This window comes from Equus caballus, chromosome 2 (genome assembly GCF_041296265.1).
Source record: "Equus caballus isolate H_3958 breed thoroughbred chromosome 2, TB-T2T, whole genome shotgun sequence".
Lineage (NCBI taxonomy): Eukaryota > Metazoa > Chordata > Mammalia > Perissodactyla > Equidae > Equus > Equus caballus.
In genome coordinates, this window is record NC_091685.1 from 2253368 (window position 1) to 2271536 (window position 18169).

The 18169-nt window shown below is 41.9% G+C and overlaps 1 protein-coding gene across 5 annotated transcripts in view; it reads left to right on the plus strand.

Annotated features, from left to right (window-relative positions):
• DAB1 (DAB adaptor protein 1) overlaps nt 1-18169 on the plus strand; it is a 1085079-nt gene that overhangs the window by 520251 nt on the left and 546659 nt on the right. For all 5 annotated transcript variants that reach the window (NM_001242550.2, XM_070245401.1, XM_070245360.1 and 2 more), the window contains 1 exon segment: nt 3214-3286. The gene's annotated coding sequence lies outside the window, so the exon portion shown is untranslated.

Genomic DNA, 18169 nt, shown 5'->3' on the forward strand with positions numbered 1-18169 from the left:
AATAATAAAACGACGCTTGATCTTACTTGTAATTAGAGAAATGCTGGCTAAAATACAAGATATTTGATATCCATCAGATTGGAAACACGTTAAAGTCTGATAATACCAAATGTTGGTAATCATATGAACTGATGCTGGATTAGCATTAAATGCTACTGCCACTTTCTCAAGCAATTTGTCACATCTAATAACTTTGAAGATGTATCTACTCAATGGCCCAGCAAGTCCATAGAGAAATCCCACACAGATGTGCCCAAGGAATACAACAATGTCCATTGAAGCACTACTTATATTCTTAGAATTTGCAAACAGCCCAAATGTCCATCAATGTGAATGCTTAAGTCAGAATATAAACATATTGTAAAATACTATCTAAATGTTAAAATGAAAGAATTTAAGCTAATTCTATCAAAGTGGCAAAAATCTTTAAATATAGTTAACAAAATAAGCAGGCCTCAGATGGATGCCTACAGTGAGATACCATTTAACCAAAATTTTAAAACATGCAAAACAGTGCTATACATTGTTTATGGATGCAATTATGTATTCGAAGTAGAAAAACATGTGTGACCATTTAGGAGAATAGTTATCTTTGTGGAATTAGGAAGGAATTCAAGGGATAACTTGCTTATATCTATAATGTTTTATTTTAAAAAGAAAAGATTTGAAGCAAATATGGCAGAATAATATCTGACCAGGCTGGGTGGTAGTACATAGGTTTTGCTTATAATTATGTCTATATTCAACTTTATGCTTGAAATATTTAATAAGAAAAGGAATAGGAGGGGACTTAAGTGTGTCTACCAGGGAGTAAAGTTAAAGCCACAGCATATCAAATAAAATGGTGTGACATAGCAAAATTGTGCATTGAATGTTGTCGTGAGTCAAAGAGTGGGCGCAAACCCAGCGTCAGTGACTTTTTTCATAATGATTGATGAGAGTAGGCTCTGGAACCAGACATTCTTGGTTTAAATCTCGACTCAGACACCTAGTAACTGTTTAGAAGCGGGCATCAGTTTCCTCATCTTTAAAGTGGAAAAATAAGATAAAATAGAGAAGAGAAAAACAATAGAGAGAATCAACAAAACCAAGAGTTGGTTCTTCAAAAAGATAATGAAATTTACAACCTTTAGTAGACTGATTAAGAAAAAGAGGGAAGACTCAAGTAACTAAAATCAGAAGTGAAAGAAGGCACGTAGCTACTGATAGTAGAAAAATGAAGAGGATTATAAAGTGGAAAAATAGTACCTCCCCATAACAAATATTATGAGGATGAAATGAGATAATATCTGCACAGAGCTTAGCATACTTCATTGCACATAATAAAAAGGAGGCTAGTGTATGTTTAAGAACTCCAGGTCTTAGTGTAAACAGGCGTGAGCTTGAAGCCTGTTTTGGATGCCATGCGTTCTCTTATTTTATTTGTTTTTTGCAATAACCTTATCAGGTTGGCATTATTATTATCTCATTTTATATGTAAGAAAACGGAGCCTTAGAGACGTCACATAACTAGCCCAAGATTGCCCAGCCCTTGAAAGACAAAGACGGGATTCAAACCAGATCTACCACGACAGAAATATAACTGTAATTTAATATCCTGGCTATATTTCACAAGTTTTACAATAAACTAGATTGAATTGGTATAAAAATCTTACAATAATCTATCCTGTAGCGTTTTTTTCCCCTTTAGTAAGGAGTCAACCAGCTACTGCTGATTGAAACTAATAACAAGTTATCTACTTAGTTTATGCATGTGTAACTCCAAACATGTAAAATAACTGGGTTGCTGTAATGGGATATTGTTACTAAACAAATATTCCTGCGTTAAACAGATTCTTGGTCTTGGAATACATCAGAAGATCAGTAGGCTGGGATATTCCATTATGTTGAGTTTTTTTGTAGTTGCTTTAACCGTAGGCTCTTTTTTCTCAGTTTCACTGTCTTCTCTGAAAAATTGCTCTCTCTGCTTTCCATCTTTTTCTATCTTCTGTGAATCCAAATGGAACGTAACTTTCACTGTCACTGATTATTTTGAATGAGGAATTTTCTTAATGTAATTTTTGTCGTCAGTTCCATTTATTAAGTGTTTTGTTCGTTCATTCACTCACTCACGCACTCTTTCTTTTATGCAGCAACATTGATTGAGTGATGCCTATGAGCTCAACTCTGGGCTAGATTCACGGGAAGCAAGGGTTAATAAGGCACGATAGCTTCCTCAGGAGTCACAGCTAGAGGGAGGCGGAGATGGAAATGGACAATCCAGTGCACTGTTACCTTCAGAATGGAGTTGCTGCTGGGGGAGCATGGATCGCGTAGTCCCCAGTCAAAGAGGCGGTCCAGAAATGGTGATGCTGGAGTTGAACTTCTGTTTGTAGGTTTATTTTCTGTCTAGAAAAATAATGCGTGGACCTTTGTAGAAAATTTGGAATGCTTGAAGAAACAAGAGAAGAATAGCCTATAATCATACTGCAAAGAGATAACCACTGTTAACAATGGCATATTTTTGAAGACCAACTTCTACATGGATGAGCTCAAACTTTGTAAATAATTTTGTTATATTTTCTCATAACCTGAAAATTTTAAGGATTATTTTTATATGTGCATAACATTAGTCTGTGTAGAGATACTAACATTCACTTTATCATTCCTCTATTGGTTGTTTCCCTCCTACAAATAACACCGTGATGACAATCTTTGTGCACATGAGGACCTGCATTCATGATTGTTTCCTCGAGAAGGAATCCGGAAGGTGAATTACAGGTTAAAGGGTGCGATCCCTTTTAAGACTCTTGACATTTGCTCCAATGCCTTATTCTTTACTGATCTAAAGGCAAGAGGTCAAGACTTTGAGTCAGACAAATTACAAATATGGGGAAGTTCTTTAAAAATTCTTACACGGTTCTGTGTATGTGTAGATATGTGTGTGAGTGTGTGCACACACCTGTGTCCCAGAAAGAGACACCCACAGACACACACACACATATCCTGACTCCCTCCTACCTAAGAAGTATTGTGTACCACTTCTTGCCCAGTACTTACAATGAGCTGTATTCGTTGATTTTTTTGTTGGTGGTGTTTTGTTTTATCCATTTCCGTATTTCCAGTGCCTGGCGTATGGTAGGAACTTAGTAAATATTTCTTGAATGAAAGAGAGCGAAGACAAACAAGACCATTAAATAATTTTTTTTAATATCACGTTTTATTTGTTTTCAGCATTCGGCAAGACATGATGGTGAACCTGGTGCTGAGTCTTCATGACTGAAGGGCCCTTTTGCACAACACAGAGGTAAATATTTGAGGCCAGTTGTCTTTCCAATATGAGGAAACTCTTTCTTTTTGGGAAAATTGCTTACCAGCGTCTCTGGGTCCTCTTGAAGCAATGACCTTTGTGCTTGCTATGCCTCCTTAAAACATCCTACAGGGTTCATGGAGCCTTTGGGAATTGGTGCTTAGTGTGGCTTTTCTCTGTCTACTTTGTGTTTGTGGTTAGAGAAAGAATATTGATTCTCTTTCTTCTTTTCTTCAAGAAGCTACTAAATGTCATTAGGAGCCTTAAGTTTTCCTGCCCGGATTTTAGCATCTGCTAATAGCTTGTCTCAGATTGGTTTGATTTTAAACACAACTACGTTAGCTCTCCCTTCTCAAATTCCCCTGTATCAATGTATTTACCGACAGAAGGAACCATCCGCAATTGTGAAAACTAACGTGAAATCTTACCATATGTAAGATAAATGTTTCCACATAGGAAACAGACTTGGAGATTTACGAGCTCAAGGGGTAGGTACTATTATTTTGAGGTCCTAAACTTTCAAATGATGGCGACACTGAATTATGTACTTCATACGGCCAGCCAGGAAGACACAATTGAAAATGCCTCTTCTTTTGACAAATTAGAAGCATTCATTCCAATATCTATTTCTTGTTTACCAGGGATAATACTGAATGAATCACAGACTGGTGGATGGATGTCCCTTCCTCACACTCTTAATTAGCAGCACTGCCTATTAGGAGGAACGGAGTGCTGCTTTCTTGCCATAGATTACCCCCAACCCCCCTGAAATGGAATAGAAATCTTATTCTCCACAAGGTAATATTCATCTTTTCCCCAGCCAGACAAGCATAGAAAATTAAACAATGGTCCGTTAAAAAGCCTAGATAATGTATTTATCATTTCCAGTTTATGTGAGTTTGCAAGGCAAATGCGAATGGGAGCTATTTGTTATGGGACCTTGGGGAACAGCAGGACTGGAGAGGGAGCTGGGAGGCTGGAGGATCTGAGACTTGTGAAAATTCATTAGAAATATGAGGAGCTATTGGGGACAGAGGAAATTAATTACTCCGAGGGACTCAAATGTCACTACTCATTTAAGTGCCCTGGTGAGGAGGCTGAGAAACCTGTTTTCTGAGGGTTGCCATAGTGGAGCAGCCTGGGAGCTGGGCTTCCTCAACTGTCAGGTTTTGTATTTCCTTGCTGACTTTTTGACACATTAACCTGGCTTGTGCCCTGGCCTCCTCTAATGAGAAGAGTTAAATGAGAAGTGGGGGTGGGGCGGGGGAGCGCTCTCCCCGGTAGCTGGCCGGGTTATTCAGACAGCTCACTGGGCACGTAAGTGACTGGGACCTGGGGGAAGCTGGTAATCTGCCACCACGGAGAGAAGGGGCTGAGCATTTGCAGCTGGTCTGAGTTTGGTCTTTTATTATTGCTTTTCCATCCGCAAAGCTATTCTCTGAGGTGGAGTGAATTTGGGAAGACAAATTAAGGTTTTCTACCCAAGGAGGACTGGGGAGTAGTAGCTTCTGAAAACAGTGATCTTTTCCAGATTGCCTGTCTAATAAATCTCTCTAATGCATTCGGCCTATAGACAGAGGCGGAAAATATATAGATGTGATGACTTAAAAGTTTAAAATCAGCAAGCATCCAGAGTAATGGAGTAAAAGCTCTCTCAGACGTGTACCTCACCTGGACTCAGGAATTCAAGGTTTTATTCTGAACTCTGCCACTAACCAGCTGTGAGACCCTGCACGAGCCACCATAGTGCGCCAAGCTTTTGTTGTATTATTTATAAAGTGGTAACAATAATATGTATCTTCTGTAATTGTTAAGACTGACGTGCCCAGAAGAGCTTTGAAGGGTGGAAATCACGTGCAGGTGTGTGGTGGCTGTATCCCCTACTGGTATGTTCTGGTTTAAACGTCTTGGTTTTTAAAGAGTGAGACAGCTCAGTGGTCTGTGTTCTGACCTGGGTCAAAGTTGAGGGGCTCTGCAGGATTCTCCTGGCTTGTTTGGTTAGGAAGGGTGAATCAACAAGCCAAAGAAGGAGGAACAAATGTGACCCTGACGACTGCTTTTGGGAGAGACTATTCATGAGATTTGAAAAACAAGGAAAGTGAAATATAGCTTTGGAGGGAGCTGGAGCCCTGGATGTTCACGTCACTTCTCCTTAGGGAGCAGTCCTAAGGGGCACCACTTCTCCAGTTTGAAACGATCCTATCCCTTTGAAGTGGAGACAGATCATGCATTGAAGGCAGTGGAGGAGATGTCTGAAGATTCTTCATCTATTCCTAGAAAGGGATGATGAGGAAATAAACTAGGCCAGGGTCAGTGTGGACAGAGAAGAAGAGAGAACTTTGAGGAGTTCTGGAAAGGAAGGAATATCAGGCTTTTCTGTAGGCAGGATGTTGTGTGGTAGAGAGGGAGCAGTGCGGCGACTCTCAGCTGTAGTGTTCCCGAGGCACTTGTCATGCCATTAGTGGAATGTGAAAAAAGCAGGATGCAGTCCCTCCGGCCAAGGAGCCCAGAAAGGTAAACAGTTAATTATCATACAGAACAGACAGAAAGAAGCCCAGAGGAGCAATGCTAGGAACTGGGCTGAGATGGAAGATGCTACTGAGCTGGACCTCAAGGGATAGGCAGCTCTGGGCTGGGTGAGAAGGGGTTGGAGACGAAATGATCCACAGACCAGCCAGTCACAGCATACTGAACAACAGTCACTCAGTTCCACAGTGAAGATGCAGGTCTGAGAGCCACGCACTTGGCCATCACACTTCTTCAGCAACCAGAGTCTTGTACACCAGCATGTACTCAGTGATTTTCAAAGGCTTCCGTGCTGTCATTGTCTTCTGGAAAGAGACTTGAAGGACTGCCTGCCTGTCCTCACTAGCTAACCTGTAGTGGCCTAGGATCTGACCTGTCCTGAGAATGCTCAGAAGTCACCCTGGGGGACCCAATTCTGAATAATTGCTAAAGTCAGATCCCCATTCCTTGGTGTTCTTTTGAGCCTTTTTGTCACTTACCTTCTAAAATTGATTGAATGTCAGCATTCAGCGTAACTGAGCTGTTGGCTATCTACTTATTGTATTGATTCGATGTGCCCACTTTTGTATTCATTTGTATTCATGTTCAGTCAGCACAGGTGAGACTCATGCCTTGCCATCTGAGTAGTGAGACAGCAATAAGACACGAAAAGCTGTTTTTGCTCGTCTTCCTTCCTTTCTCCCCCCTTCTTGAATTCATCCCTTTAATGCCTCCTTATCTGTTTTTATTTTCCCAGATTCTCTGTTTACCCCTCTATTTTCCCTCTTTCTTTTGATAGAATCACACGTTCTCCAACTTGGAAGGAAGTAGGAGATTCCAGACACCACAGAGCTCCACTGTCAAAACTTTGAGAGAGTTCTTAACCATGTAGTAATTCCCCTTGTCTGTTGTTTTTGGTGGTGGTGGCAGCTGTGTTGCTTTCCAAAGCTGAATGTCTTGGATTAAAATCTCTGCTCCAACTGTCTGGCATTGAGCAAATCAATCTCTTTACATTTCAATGTTCACATCCGTACAATTAAGGTAACCGTAATACTTTCCATGCAGGATTGTTGTAGGAATTTAATGAGAGTGGGCATGTGGAAGGGTCGAGCACATTATATATTCTCAATGAATAATGTTAGCTATTATTGTTGCTTATAATAATAATCCATGCTATTATAAATCCTTGAAATGCAAAAGGCAGATGTGTTGATCTTTGGCAGAAAGGAAGGGAAAAGCTGAGAAGACTCTTTCCCACTCTTTGGCTGGTCTTAGAAATTGGAAATCCTTAGGGACAGAGGCATCGAAAGCAGCAGAGTCTGCAAGTGCACAGGCAGCCCTCCCTGGCTGGAGTGTGGCCTGGGTGCTGAACACTCAGAAGTCCTGATGGCTTTCCTGAGCTACTTCTGGAGAGCATCTGAGTCAACCCTTCTCCAGATCCAGGATTCCTTCCCAGAGAGTATAGTGGCTTTGTAATCTGTCAACTTGGCTAGACGGAATTACAATACCCGACGTTCAGTTTCTTGTATGTTTCTAGTTAGGGTGGGTAAAAGAGGGGATACCTGGCAGATTTGGAGGATGGAAGGGAAGCAGCAGCCACTTTGCAGCTCACAAGTTATTGCTGATCTGCTGACTCACCTAGTTGGCAGGAAGCAGCATCTGGGCCTGTGGGGCTGCCTGCCTTTCCCGAATCCTCCTCCAGGTTCTCTAGCTCCTCACCCAGATGTGTGTGTTGAGCTACTTGAGAAAAGGCCCCGGCTGCCGCAGGTCATCCACGTTGGCAAGCCGGGATGCTGTAAAGCCAACGTTCTAGTTAGTTCTCATGGGGTTTCAGCTCATCGTTGCAGGTTGCAGGCTGCTCCTGATTTCTCCCATTATTTATATTCCTCTTCCCTTCCTAACTGCCTGACAAGTGGACTGCAAGCTCCAGCATCAGACGTGAGACAACAGACTTTAGACTGCTTAACCATTCCCAAGATTGCATAAGGCCAAATCCTTCTACTAAATAAATAAGATATATATAAATATGTATATATAATATATATAAAGTATTCATTTGTTTATTAGAGGAACAGAACAAAGCACTAGGAGATTATATGTGTGTATATGTATGTATGTGTACATATATGTGCACACATGTACACACGCACAATCTACTACTGGTTGTTCCTCTCATCTCTAAACCCTCTTTCACCTCTCACTGCCGTGACTTCACCCAATGCAATTTTTACTCTCCAGTTTCTCACCTTTTTGAGCTTCAGAATCAGACTCTTAATGAAATTAACCCCACAAATATGAATATACTAGAGAGGCCCTTCTAGCCATTCCGTTTCCTCAGACCTATCTTCATCTTCTCTGTGCCTTTTGAAAATAATACCTTGATTCTGAGTGTTTACAAGGTACAATGCGATATAGTGGGAGTGGAGGGAGGCACGGAGTTTGGAATCAGAAGACCTGTTTGTACCCTGCCACTACAGATTGCCGACTCCGTCTCCTGGTTGTTTAGCTGCTGGAGCCTCAGTGCTCTCAGCTGTAAGATGGGCGCGCTAACAGCTGACCTGCCTGTGCTCAGCCTCCCAGGAGTCCAGTGACACCTGAGCAGCTCTAGATGTCTGAGGCCCTTCATACTGGAATCCATCCTCCCAGTCTCAGATTAGCTCACACCTAGGTAGGAAAAGGACAATTTTGATTTGATGTTATACTTTAGAATTCATAGTAAAAGCAACAAATCAGGACACACTATTTTTCAATGAAAAGTAATATCTTGAAACAGTAATAACTAAATTCTTATCCTTTTCAGGGTCTACCATACTATCTTTTTGCCTAAATTATTTCTTGAAAAAGATTTAAGTTGAAGAAATTGAGTGTATAGTGGTTCCTTTTAAAATGGGTATATCTATCAAAATTACTTATAAATCAAAAATATTACAGAGCTGACCAAAAAAGGGCAAAACGCTTAAATATTAAAGGATGACTAAGAATTCTCTTACCTGAAGCAGAGTTTAAAACTAACAAAAAAAGCAAATACAGAAAGTAGAACATGACAAAACAACCTAATCTAGAGCCGACCACAAAAGGGAGTTAAAAGCTAAGCTGAGGGGACTTTTAAAAAGTGACACAACCAAATGACGAAATTAAATATATACAAATGAAACTTTTATGAATGGATAATACAGATGTCCATTCAAAGAAAAGAGCCTCTGTCCTCTCTGGCAGACGAGGGTCTCCGTGTGCGTAGAAGAGGTGATTCTGGGAACATCCTATTCTTAAGTGTGACCTCGGCGCCCAGTTGTGAGCTCACAGACCTGGTTAGAAAAATCTCTGTAATTGGCAGGTATACGGCTCCTAGACGAAGATGTGGAGGATACAGGTGACAGCTGAAATCCACATTTATGACCAAGCCTCAGCCTGCTCTGCTGCACACATTTATCATTGAACAACAGCCAGAGCTGAAGCGATAGCTGGCTTACCCTCCCCCTCTGCATGCGCGCGCACACGCACACATGCACACACTCTGCCTCTCTCACAAAGCTCAAATGAATGCTGTAGCACGATGCCTGGCACATGGTAGGTCCTCCAAAAACATTTGGTGGATGGGTGCATGTACTAATGAATCGCCAAGGAACTCCAGGGGAAAGTCGACAAATATCAGTAGACGATACAACAGCATCCTGGACAAAATGAAATGGGAAAAATTGCCCGGGAGAATTATTTTACTGAAGATTTAACACGTTGATGTTCATAATACCTCACCTGCCAAAGGTATCCTATTCAAAATGAATGAAGCAACGGAACAGGATTAAATTGGCACAGCTGGAGGAGGTCTGCCTGGGTGTGAAGAGCTGAATGTTATCTCCAGGCAACGGATGGAGTCGTAACATGAGAATTCTTATTTTTAGTGTTGGGGAGAAAATGAATTTGAACCAGAGTCACCTAGGCTTGATCAGAGATTGGGGCTTGAGGAAGGGAGTGGATAAATAATAGAGGGGAGGTCTGTGGAGGGAGATCCTGTTATTTCAGAGTAGCACCAGAAAGCGTAATGACGTTTGCTAGGGCATCTGGTCAACCCAGGCCCCCACTGCTTGGGACAAGCAACATCAGCGTAGGCGCCTAAGTGTTAGGGAATCAGCATCCCACAGGTGAAGAAGACCAGCAACCTTCCTGTGTGGACAGGTCTGCATCCTTTGGGGAATAGGGAGTTTCTTTGTGAAATTAGTGTGTATGATATCTTATAGTTGTCTGTTTGCATTTTCTCTCACTCTCTATGTTCTCCTATGGTGCTAGGACCATGGATTTTTTGGGTTTTGTCTCTTCTGCATCTTTATTTATAGCACCTAGCTCTGAGAATTTTTTAAAAATCACCAAGCACTCTCATATGCTAATGATGGTAAACCTCACCCCAAACATGTAAGAAGCCATTGTTAGCCACATTTATAGGTAAAGAAGGAGAGAATCAGAGAGGTGGAGCAGTGTGCTTGAAGTCCCACAGCTGATGGATTGCTGAAGCAGCACTTGAACCCAGACCTGTCTGGATAAAATTTGTAATCTGTCCACTCTTCCCCTAAGCCTCAGAGCCTACAATTGAGCAGGTGCTCCCTAAAGCTTTCTTGGAAGGAAGGAGGGAAAGAAAGAGGCATGATAGGTTATGAGAGGGTAGAGAAGATTTGAATACAAATCACCAGACCTTCAGAAGATCAGCTCTGAAGAGATGATAGACAAATGTGTCTGACACAGTATTATTCAGAGATTCTGCTGGGTGGAATGAGCCTCAGAGAGGGAACTTGGAGAGAGTTACACCAGGAGACTTTGGGATTCGTCCACAGAAACTTAGCCCAGGTCAAGTGTAAGAAAGTCAGATCGAAGTTGGGAAAGTGAATAAGAATCTTGGGACAAGCAGAAAGCCCTGCTGGAAGGCTCTTCTGCAAAGAACTGACCCCATCCCATTCATCACCTCCTCCCCCAGGAGGTTTGCTAATTTGTCCCTGTAGCAACCTTAGAGGAAGTTATTATTACCATGTTTTAGGGATGAGAAAGTTAAGACTCAAATTAAGAGTTTCGTAGAACTCGCTAATGCCAGGAGTGATTCTGAATGCAAGTTACCAGGAGTAAGATACCCGGCACCAGATACTGAGGGAGTGTCCAATTTGCTGCAAGATGCTTCTTCCAAAAGAAACTTCCATAGGAATTTTGTCTGACAGCTGATTTTAAGCCAAGCATGTCTCTTCCTGTAAGCATTACCAGGGGAAATAAAAAGACCATCCAGAGCTTGTGTGCCCCTAGATTTTTCACCTTTCTGTGTTTAACACGTGGCTCTAATGTTACTCTAATGCTGGTGTCTTTATTTATCAGTGTCTCTTAGTGAGGGACCTGAGTTCTGGGTGTCCCGTTGAAGGTAATGCTGCCAGATGGCTCACAAATTAGGTTCAATAAAGCATAGTCATTCCTCTCTTTTAGCGAGTTCTTGGTGCAGCACCCATTTACCTTGCCTGATATCCTATTGGAGTTGTTAAATCCTAAACATGGATCGACTGGAACAGGGGAATAGGCTATGGGGGTGCAGTGAGCTGTAGAAGTGGACAGAGCGTCCCCTTCGGAACTGGAAACCTGACTGAAGGTTCACATTCCACTTGTTGGCTGTGTGGGGACTTGGTTTCTTGTGTCTCCCTCTCGATCATTTAGCCTCAATTCCTCCACCTGTTAAAACGGGAATCAGGGGTGATTCTGAAGAGCAACTGGTAAGACTTTAAAGATCTTTAATCTGGCCCTGGACTAACTTCCCAGCCTCATCTGTAGAATCCTCTTTCCCATCCCGCCCTTTCAACGTACACACACCCTTGGATTTATTTTCCAGCCACACTGGATTGCCTAAGGGCTCTTTCCTGAATGTATCAGCTCTTTTCACACCGTTTCTTCTACCTGGAATCTCCTCTCTTGCCTTTACTACTTGGCGAATGCCTGCTATTCTTCAAACCCCTTCCAATGGCCCCTTCCCTGGCTGTTTTGGTGCCTTCCTCAGTTACCAGGCAGGTTCCTCCAGAGCATGAGATGTATCTTTAATCCCTATGGATTAGGAAATGGGCGATAATCCTGAACTATCGCCCCCTCTCTCCAGCAATGCAGGTTATTGAGATGAGGGTACAACGAAGCTGAGATGTAATGATGAGAACTGGATCCAAACCAAGAGCAGCAAGAGAAAGATGGGTTTTGTGCCAGGGTCTGGAGAAGAGGGTGGCTTGGTCACCATTTCAGAGGACATGTTTTCTCAGCAGGTCTCAGCCATGTGATCTGACACCCCTCACCCAGTACTGCTGAAAATGTGTACTTCGTAAAAAAGAAAATAATATGAACACTGATTTTTATCTCCTCATTTAACTCTAATAAAGTCATCGCACATGATTTATTGTTGTTATTAATGAAAAGTAACAAAAATGTGATGCTTTTGTAAGCAACTTTTTGATTGTTTATGTATTCATGAATTTTAATTTTAAAACTAATCTAAACATGTTACATGGAGTTTAGGAATTAGAGAGAAGACAAAAAAATAACCACAATTCATCATTTGGGCATATTTCTTTCAGTCTTTATATAGACATATTTTATATGACTGTTATCAGATTATACATATAAATATAAAGCCTAGTTTGTTTGTTTCACTGTATCATGAGCATTTTTCAATGGAGCTGGACACTGTCAGTATCAGTCACTTTAAATGACTGAGTATGTTCTGTTGAGTAAATGGGCTATTATTGGATAGATCCACTATAATTCATTTAGTCATTTCCCTATTGTTGGAGATTGGTTTCCTTGCAATATTTTACTTTTGTCAGTAATATATGAAGATGCCTTTATAACACAAAGATTTTCCATTCTTTGGGTTTATTTCCCTAAAATGACTCTGAGACGTATTGTTAATTTGTAAACACATCCCTTATTAAAAACATTCAATGCCCACTCACACCTTTGCTCTCTCCAAGGTAGAAGCTAATCCTTGCTCCTTAATAAGGAAATTTGAAGACCTACATGCCCTGGCCCTTGTCTAAGTCCCAGCATCGTCTGTGTCACTCCCTACGTCTCATTTTCCCCCAACCCCGTGACTTGCCTGTGGTTCTAGGACATACCAAGCTGTCCTTTCAGCTCTGTGTGGTGCTCAGGCTAGCCCTGCCACCTCATCCACCCCTACACACACCATACATATACCAACCTTTGGCTCAAACTCATATCAGATGGTACCTCCTCTGGGAAGCCTTTGTTAGCCCCAGCAAGATGAGTTAGGCACCCTTCCTCTGGGGTTCTGTGACTTCCTGTGCATACCCCTGTCATCAGGCTCATCACACTCTGCTGAAAATACATGACTCGCTGAAGCTGGGGAATGTATCTTTTTCATTGTTTCCCCAGTTGCTAGCACAGTACTCAACACATGGTTAAGGGTACAATAGCTGACAAGAAAACCTATCAATAGATTTGGCAACTGGTATATCCCTGAAATATGCTATGGAAAGAATAAAATACTCTATTTGCAAATTATTGACAGACAGTAGGTATCTCCTTTTATCTCATTTTAAAATAGCATGATATATTAGTAAAGCACAAAGAGGAGAGAGATTATAAGTGGGTTTGCTGTAAAGAAACTGAATACTGAAGGATACCAAAGACCTTAATTGATTTATGCACATCCTTATAAATATGTGACATTTGATTGTTTAGAAATTTGGTCATGCTCTCGCATGGCTTTAAAAGCCATCTATATACTAGTGATTTCCACATTTTTATCTTCAACCTTATCACCCTCCTGAACTCAGGACTCATGACTCCATCTTCATCCTCAGCAACTCCATTGCATGTCTGCTAGGCAACTCCAACTTCAAAGATCCAGAACCAAACTGGTTGTCCACCTCAGCTATTCCTTCCACAACCTTCCCCATCGTAGTGAATGGCAACTCCAGCCTTCCAGGTGTTCAGCAAAGACCCCGCAATCACCTTTGACACCCCTTTCTTTCATACTCCATGTCCTGTCCACAAGCACATTTTGCTGGCTCTACCTTCAAACTATGTTCAGAATTCAGCCACTTTTCACCACATTCTCTACTGCTATTGCCCTGGTCTGAGCAGCTGTCATCATTTCCTTGGAATGTTTTTTTAACACACAGGTTCTTTTTTTAAGATTGGCACCTGAGCTAACATCTGTTGCCAATCTTCTTTTTTTTTCCTTTCTTCTTCTCCCCAAAGCCCCCCAATACATATTCTAGTTGTAGGTCCTTCTAGTTCTTCTTTGTGGGACACCACTTCAGCATGGCTTTGTGAGCAGTGCTAAGTCCACGCCCAGGATCCAAACTGGCGAAACCCCAGGCCGCTGAAATGGAGCACGAGAGCTTAACCACTTGACCACAAGGCCGGCCCTTTTCCTGGATTTTTATAATAACTCATTTCTCAACTTTCAACCTTGCTGCCATATTTTACACACAAAAGTGAAGGTGCCCTTTCAAAAGTCCTTGCTTAAAGCCTTCTAAGGGCTGCCATCTTGAATTCCTTACCTAGAGTATTAGGTTACTCAGGCTGCCATGACGAAATACCACAAACTAGGTGGCTCAAACAGCAGACATTTATTTTGTCATAGTTCTAGGAGGTTAGAAGGTTAGAAGATTCAAGATCCAGGGGTCAGCCAATTTGGTTTCTGGTGAGGCCCCTCTTCCTGACTTGCAGATGACCTCCTTCTCACTGTGTCCTCACATGGCCTCTCCTCTGTGTGTAGAGGGAGAGCGAGAGCAAGCAAGAGCTCTTCTTGTAAGGGCACCAGTCCTATTGGATTAGGGCCCCACCCTTATGATCTCGTTTAACCTTAATTGCTTTCAGAAAGACCCTGTCTCCAAATACAGTCACATTGGGAATTGGGGCTTCAAAATATAAATTTGAGGGGACACAACAGAGGCAATAACACATGGCCTATAAATTCCCACGTGATCCGTGGCACTCTGCCCCCACCTCCCTCAGCTGTTCAAGCCAAACTGGGCTCCTTACAGATCCTTGAGCACACCCAACATGCTCCCATTGCAAGGGTCTAACGCTGACGGTCCCTCCACCTGGACCGTCTTCCAGAAATCTCCCTGGCTCACCTCCTGTCTCCTACAGGTCTCTGTTCAAATGCCATTTACTGGCTATTTCTTCCTTGGCACCTTTTATAAATAGCACAGCTGCCCCACCTCAGACATCCTCTTTACCTCACTTTACTTTTCTCTAAAGCATTTCCATTATCTGACTTTGTATATTTACTTGTTTATTTGTCTCTCCCTTTTCCTCTCTAGTGGTAGAATATAAGCTCCACGAGGGCAGGAATTTTATCCCTTTTTCTTTATGAGTGAATTACTGGCACTTAGAACAGTCTTGGCACACAGACGATGCACAATAAATATTTACTTAAGGAATGAATGAATAGAAGTTTCTTTCATATTCATTATCTTACTTCAACCTCAAATCAAACCTGGGAGACGGTGGGGTAGATATTTGCTCTATTTTTATGGCTGAGGAAAACTGATATTCATAAGAGTTAGGTTTCATGTATGTAGCGGTAATTTCATTTGCTAACTGCTTAATATCACCAAGGGATAATCGTACTGTTATACTTGCTTTCATTTAATCCTTGGAGTAATCCTAAAAGATTATATATTATTATCCCTATTTTAACACAATTACTTATGCCTTAGAAAGGTTCAATAAGTTGCCCAAGGGAATCGCTACTAAGTGACAGCCTAGATATGAACCCTAATCTGACTTCAAAGAGCTTGTTTTGATCTATGATTATAGTTCACTTCCTTGTAACACAACGCAGTGTGCCAGGGACTATGCTAAATCTTGCAATAACACTATGAAGGATGGACCACTCTTATCTTTAGTTTGCAGATGAGATAACTGAAGCCCACAGACATTAACTTGTCCAAGGCCACACCCACTGACCGAAGAGTCTGACTGTCAAGTGCCAGCCCCCTGCCTCAAAGAGCCACATCTTGAACCAAGCACTTCTTACTTTCCATTGCCCTGCCTTCATACACTAACTGCCTCAATTAACCCCTTAGGCCCAGGATGCCCCAACTATGACACATTTTTGAGTTTATATTTGCAATTTGACCTCAATAGACCCTTATGAAACAGAAAGCTTTGGCTGATGCAGCAAATTAATATGTCAATTAAAAATATTGACAAATGTTAGATGACCTAATCACTTTTAAAAGAAAGCATCTTCTCCTTGTTCAGTCTTTTCCAGGTTGGTGTGCTTCTTTGAACCTGTTCTCTTCCTCCTTGGATCCCTGGTAAGCGTGTGTGTGATTCGCTCTGCCCCTCTTCAGGACCTTGATGGCTTAGCTTAGGTTCAATAGTGGAGACGGATAATGGAATCTATTTTTCAGACTTTCACTTTCATTGGTGGACTCTATTCTGGGCGCATATTATTAGAATTGTGAGAACTGGACGTCTCTTTAAAGTAGAGTGTTGGGCTGAGCCAAGAAGATTATTAAAAGACATCACAATGGCAATCTTAGAAAATATATTGGGCACCTTGAGTCCTCGCTCTGTCTCTCCCCTCACAGCACGAAGCCTATTCAAACTCCTTTCCAGGAGCCGACTTCTTCCCTCTGCCCATCCTCTGTAGCCTGCTCTTGTGCACATACTGGGCCAATCGTTCTCAAAGGGTGGTCCCAGGACTGATAGCATCAGCATCATCAGGGAACTTGTTAGGAATGCAAATTCTCGGGCTCCACCCCGGAGCCACTGAATCAGAAACTCTGGGTGGGAGGCCCAGCACCCTGCTTGTTTTCACAAGCCCTCCAGGTGATTCTGATGTTGGCTCGAGTCTGACAGCCACTGTATTAGGACAAGTGTCACTTCTCCACCCACCCCCACCTCTAGGCTGGTCGTCCCTTCCCAGCCTGCGGGTGCTCTGCGACAAGGACACAGCTGCTCCAGAACTTGCTCCTTGATTTCAGCCACAACTAATGTGACCAGCAGCTGACTGGGGGGCTCAGCTCTTGACATGCTTGGTACATAGCTTTGAGGCTGGTTTAGGGAACAATATTTTTAACTGCAAAACAGAGATAAGGCACCTTTTTTGAGCAATTGTTGTCTGCCTTAGGAAAGCTCATTACCAACCTTTCCCATTTGATCATATCTTTGCTCTTATCTAAGTAGAGCATAATAATAACTACTGTTTAATCGAGTACATTTTATTCGCTTTAATTTTTTTAAAAAAATGTATTCATGTAACGCATTTAAAGCAAATAGCACTACAACTCTTATTGAAAAATAGCAATCCCCTACTTTCCATGCATCCACCATTCTGAGACTTTTCCATCATTTTAGCTCCTTCTGCTGCTATTCAACTCCATATTTCTAAATAGCATGCTTATATTGCTACTTCTTGACCTGTCTGTTTCAGGCATTATCTCTCGACTTCCTCTTATTGTGGTTGAGAACTTAGTTGCCCTTCCTCTCACAACCCTCACACACTTCTCTCCCCTGTTTCAGCACCACGGCCACCTCCCTTTGTCTCTCTCTCCCAAGTGCTGAATTCTCTGGGGGACTTGGTAAGCTTATTGTTGGCATCCAAGCCCCCTACCCGTCCCACCCCAAACACTTAGCTTCCTCCCCTCTGCTAAGTACCTACCACTTTTCCCTCTGCTTCCAGACTCACAGAGTACGTTGAAACCTTCCATCCGCGGGGGTTAAGGCGACGTTAGATTACAAGTCCTTCATGCTAAACTCATAACAAGTTTTACACAAATGCCAGTAAAGAGAAGATTTATTTTTCTGGTTTTTTTTAAACTAACACTTTAGGGGCTGGCCTGTGGCGCAGTGGTTACGTTTGCTTGCTCCACTTTGGCAGCCCGGGGTTCACGGGTTCAGATCCTGGGCAGGTACATACACATGGCTTGTCAAGCCATGCTGTGATGGCATCCCACTTACAAAATTGAGGAAGATTGGCACAGATGTTAGCTCAGGGACAATCTTCCTCACACACACACACACACAAATTACACTTTATTTTTAGTACTTTATCTGCTAATAGTTTATACTAGAATAGTATTACATTTTTATTATGTTCTTATAAATTAACATTTGCAATTGATGTTTTGTGTCATGATTATAAACTTTTGTATTTGAAATGCAAGTTACTTGCTGCAATTTTTAAAGCTCTCATCTTACCATTCTCTCACTTGGGATGTGCCAGCTTCTTAGGTTTAAAACACTAATTCTAAGAATCACTTTGCTTTAGAGACACGTAGCTTCCTGAACTCTACCACGTACTACGGATCATTCTAACCATTTACATGTGTTATTCGCGCAACTCTCTCTACCACTGCATTCGTTAGATGTGCACCATTGTTAAGA